Below are 6000 nucleotides of genomic sequence, written 5' to 3'. Positions count from 1 at the left end.
GATGAACTCTAGAGGAATTTGGCTGACTTCGGAGCAAGGATGAGGAGGGCCCTGCTGCTGTCGGATGAAAATTGTTCGATTGATAATAATAATAGTAATAATAATAATAATAATAATAATGATAATAATAATAGTACTACTAATAATTAGGTTATGTTTTTTCTTTTAGCGTAAGTATTATTTTCCTCCTTTTATATATCGGATCTACCCAAGGGATTCAAAAATATATGTTTGGTGGTCGACTTTGAATTTTTTATTCTTATTTAGTATTTAATTATCATTCTATTTATTCCTTATTCTCAACATGTCGAGATTTGGTGGTAGGGATTGAGTATTTGTGGCAACAGAGGTTAATTTGATGCGATAGATCGATCATATGTTATAACAGACGGCTATTAATAAAAAAGGGTTATTGTTATTGAGAGGGTGAAAAGACATGACTTTTCGATTATTTAATATGAAAAATGGTTCGTAAATAAATAATAAGAAAATAAATGATAAACACAATTTATAATCGTAAAAGAAAATTTATTTAATTTTAATAATTGATCGTGACTTTTCAACATTTTTGTTTTTAAATTTATTTTTTAAAATTATTTATTTATCACATAATAAAAAAAAAGTCACAATATTGGATTAATTAATTAAATATATGATGATTGTTAAGAAAAAAGTCACGATTGTTCACCTTTTTCTTAACAATCATCATATAAGTTAATTAATTAATCCAATATTGTGACTTTTTTATTATATGATAAATAAATAATTTTAAAAAAATGGTGAAAAGTCACGATCAGCTATTAAAATCAAAGCAACTTTTTGTCTAAGACACATTCAACAATGTTGTTGATGCATCAAATTCCCCATCTATTGTAACTAATGTATCAGTTGTTAGAAGAAATTAAAAAAGCTATTAAAACAGATTGTCCATTTGTTACGACCGATGGTATATCTGTTGCAACTGATGGTTTATCTGATTCAACGGATATACAATCATTGTCAGAACTAAATAAAAATGGTTATTGTTTTATTAAAAAATGGTTATTGAAAAGGTATTTTTTTTAATTTATATAATAAAAAAGTCAGCAAATTTGGATTAATGATATGGTGATAATATTTTTTGAAAAAAAAGATAGATTATATGTTGCAACAGATATATTATCTGATGCAATAGATTCTCTATTTGTTGCAACAGATGGTATATCTATTGTCACAGATGAGTTATCTGATGCAACAGATATAGAATCTGTTGTCACAACTCAATAAAAACGATTCTTAGAAAGAACTAATTAATAATAATAATCTAAAAAGTCATGACTTATCACAATATTTCTTAATTTAACTAAAGTCATAACTTTTCACAGTAATAAAAATATAATTAATAAATGGAGGTGAATAGTTAGATTAAATGTTGCAACAGATAGATTATCTAATGCAACAAGTTCTCTATTTGTTGTAGTAGATAGTATATCTGTTGTCACAGATGAGTTATCTGATGCAACAAATATAAAATTTGTTGTCACAACTCAATAAAAATGGTTCTTGTAAAGAACTAATTAATAATAATAATCTGAAAATTCATGACTTATCACAATATTTCTTAATTTAATTAAAGTCATAACTTTTCACAGTAATAAAAAATATAATTAATAAATAGAGGTGAATAGTTAGATTAAATGTTGCAACAGATAAATTATCTGATGCAACAAGTTCTCTATTTGTTACAACAGATAGTATATATGTTGTCACAGATGAGTTATCTGATGCAACAAATATAAAATTTGTTGTCACAACTCAATAAAAATGGTTCTTGTAAAGAACTAATTAATAATAATAATATGAAAAGTCACAAATTATCACAATATTTCCTAATTTAATTAAATTCATAACTTTTCACAGTAATAAAAAATATAATTAATAAATAGAGGTGAACAGTCGTGCCTTTTTTCCACTCATTCAAATTCAATCCTCTATAAATAGGTCCCTCCTTACTTATTCATTCATTCAACTATACTCTATTTATTTATTGCATCTTGTCTTTCATATTACACCTTCCACCACTTTCTTTTTCCTGACTCAGGTAAGTTTTTTTCTTGACAATTTGTAGTATACATTGTATTACATTCGAATATTCTTTCTTTACTTTTGTTTTTACATTTTTTGTCGATTCATATGTGTTCTAGATATGATTTGTTCAGTGTGGGACATGGTTTTTCTACAAGACGTCGTGAATGGACTTCGAATGCAGGTTCGTGACCTGCAATAGGAACTGGGAGCAATTAAAGCAAGGATGCTCCGTGAGATCCGATGACTGAGGAGGGCCTTGCTGCTACATGTGAAAGATTGGCCGGAAAATAATAATAATAATATTAATAATAATATTAATAATAATAATAATAATAATAATGTTAATAATAATAAGTAGATTATTTTTTTTCTTTTAGTCTCATCTATGTATATGTATTTTTATTTATTTTAGTTTAATAAAAAAATTATGTTTGACAAACTTTGACGTTTTAATTCATATTTAATTTTCATTCTGTCTATTATTTTCTCAGAAATATATCGACGATTGGACGTAAGGAATAATTTTGAATCCAGTAGCAATAGCAAGATTTATCTGTTGGGTTTGTGGCAGGGAATGATTTATGTTGTTCCAAATAGATTACTCATATATTGCAATAGATACGCAGTCTAATGCAACAGATAATCAGTCTGATGCAACAGCTAACTAGTCTATTTTATCAGATAACTAGTCTGTTGCATGAATTTGACGTTTTAATTCATACTTCCTCCGTTTCAAATTACCCATCCCAAATTGAGATGGCACATTGATTAAGAAAAATAATTAATAACATGCCTAGTTTACCATAATACCCCCATTAAATGATGTTTACATTTTAATTTGAAGAAAAAATGATTAATGCAAAGGGTAAAACATGGAATTTTTTAATCTCTTCTTGATTAATAAAAAAGATAAGTAAAATGAGAAATCAAATTAGAAAATTTGGGACGGTTAATTTGAGATAGAGGGAGTATTTAATTTTCATTTTTTCTATTATATTCTCAACAACATGTCGACGATTAAACGTAAGAAATAATTTTGAATCCAGTTTGCATAGCAAGAGTTGAAATATATTAGTTATCTATTGGGTTTATGACAGGAGCTGATTTGTGTTGTTTCAAATAGATTAATCATCTGTTGCAATAGATAAGCAGTCTGATACAACAGATAATCAGTTTGATGCAACAGATAATTCATGATATAACAGATAATTAGTTTGATGCAATAGATAATCAGTCTGATGCAACAGATAACTAGTTTATTACATAGACAAATCTTCTGTTGCAATAGATTACTCATCTGATACACTAGATGAGTAATCTGTTTAAATTATGGACTCTTATATTGGATTCATGATCGGGTTCTATTCATTGTTGGAAAAACAACAGTAACTATGTACCCAGATGAAAAATTCAAATAAAAATCATAATTTTACTTACTAAAGTCACCTATGAAGTAATGTTAAAGTGAAAAGTGATGTAGGAAACAAAATTTGACCTAAAAAATTGGTCAGATAGCAGCAATAGTGATAACAACAACAACAATAATAATGCTCGACAAGAAGAAAATGAATATGATAATGAAGTAGAATATGATGATAATGACGCAGAAGATGATGAATAAAGCAGCAATAATAATGAACAACAATAATCATGAAGAGAGAGAAAATAACAATGGATTAGAAGAGAGATAAACACGCATTTTTCCCTCCATTTCCTGTTATATTAACTAACATTTGGATCAAAATGTAAATTAAAAAACTTATGGGTTATTTTTAAAATTTCCCAACTTTCTTAATCCATACTAAAGTAATTGTCACCTCCACTCAATAATTAAGACTTGTGTCACCTACATCTCATTTTAAAACTCTTTTGTCACTTACAGCTCAAAACCCTAAGTTAATTTTTCCCTGTAAATAAAGAGGTTTTCCTTCATTGTAAATGACCCCTCAAGAAATCTCTCAAGAGAAACAATAATTACTTTCTTCTCTCTCCATTTTCTTGTTCTTACTTTAAATTTCATAACATGTTCTCAGCACGAGACTCAAACCAACTATGATAGGTGGAAAGGAAATCTTTCATCACGTAAAAACACAACGTTATAATTATTCAATAATTTTGATTCTTTGAGTATGTCTTGTTTTTAATTTATTGATTATTACTTGTTCAATTAAATGGACCTCAAAGAAGTTATTAATTGGACAAATTATTTGAATTAAGGATAGAAGTCAATTTTAGTAGCCCACGGGAAATTGAGAAATGTTGACTGACGAGACAATATTTTTTTAATTTTGAATTTGTGGTGTAAGTTTATTAACATGGTTATTAGCATTTATCCCCACTTGTTAATTTGATAAATTGTGATTATTGATGAAGTCAATAATGTTTTTATCATGTTCTAAATTTTGTTAGTTATACTTTTCTTATGTTTTGTTAAAAGTTTAATTCTTTGAACTATAAGTCATTGATTAAGAATAAGACGGTGAATTTATATTTTATCGCATCAAAAGGGTAAGATCTTGGGTTAGAGTTTTGGTGTACCATGATGATAAGATGTTGGGTTCAAGTCCCATTGATTTATGGCCTACGATATCTTTATATTGATAAGACATTGAGTTTGAATATCAATGCATCATATTGATAATATAAAAATGACTAAAGCAAAATAATTTGCTTTTGATGAAAGGTCATGAAATGTGTTCCATTCAATATGCTCAATTCCATGAAGTGAATATAGTATTAATATATGATAAGTTTGAAAGATGATAATTTGCTTTATTCCTAAAGTGAATGTGGTAGCAATATATGATGCATCTGAAAGATGACAAAATAATTGTTGTGGTTATATGAATGTAGGCAGGCATAATAAAGCATAAAATAATAATTGCTTTGAGGTGTGATTTACTCCGAAAGATATGTTAGAGAAAAATTCTCTATATTATATGTATGCCTTAATTTACTTCGGAAGTAGCAATTTCATAAAAGAGGCTATAACCTATCGTAGATTTGATAGTTTAAGGCATGATTATGTTTCATTCTTGGGGAATGAGAATTCTGATTGTCATAAATACAAATCTATATCCTGGACTAAATATGGATGTATTTAGTATAAATTATAGATTCGAACGTGTTCTTAGTTGTAAAGATATCATAACTCACCTGAGAAGAGGTAGAAAACCTGAAATTTTGAATATCTCCAAGTTACTATGGTAAGAATCACGAATGTGAAAATTTACCCAAGAATGATGAGATCACATGTCATAATAAACTAAGAGTTTATTATTTATATATACAAAATTCATGTCACGGTAAATAAGAAGTTTACTAAAGTAAAGAAAAAAAATCACATGTCATGATAAACTTGGAGTTTACTAGTACACATAAGTGTATAAGTTGAAATGAATGATTATAACATCCCGAAGATGTGCATATTGAGTGTTGGACATGTAATGAAGATTCTTCAAGAATTATTTATGTTGTTTTTTCTCATGATAAGTTGGTTGGACTAACTAATATTGAGATTGGATCCCTTAAAATATGAAAAGTATACAAGGTGAATATGGGCTCATTCATCTATCGTGTGATATGTTGAAAAGATGCATCAATAAGATGATCACATGTATATTTATTGTCAATCTATAATTTGACATTCATAAAGTTTCTTGCTCAATTAAAAAAATATAATTTTCAGATTTTGTAATAAAGACAATTTATCTTGATAATGTTGGTTTGGCATTAAATGCCTTTAGAAAATTAGCTAAATCATTGCTTATGAGAGTAAAGCTTCTTATGTTGGTTTGAAATATGATATATTTGATATAAAAGTACTTGTATGCAATAAATCAATAAATTATGATTAATTCCCCCTCAAAGTTGGTTCAGAGTCAGGAACCACATATTTTTCATCTAATACTTTTGATGTGTGGTATACGATTA

The sequence above is a fragment of the Capsicum annuum genome, chromosome 6 (assembly GCF_002878395.1).
Source record: "Capsicum annuum cultivar UCD-10X-F1 chromosome 6, UCD10Xv1.1, whole genome shotgun sequence".
NCBI classification, from domain to species: domain Eukaryota; kingdom Viridiplantae; phylum Streptophyta; class Magnoliopsida; order Solanales; family Solanaceae; genus Capsicum; species Capsicum annuum.
This window is presented reverse-complemented; position numbering follows the sequence as displayed.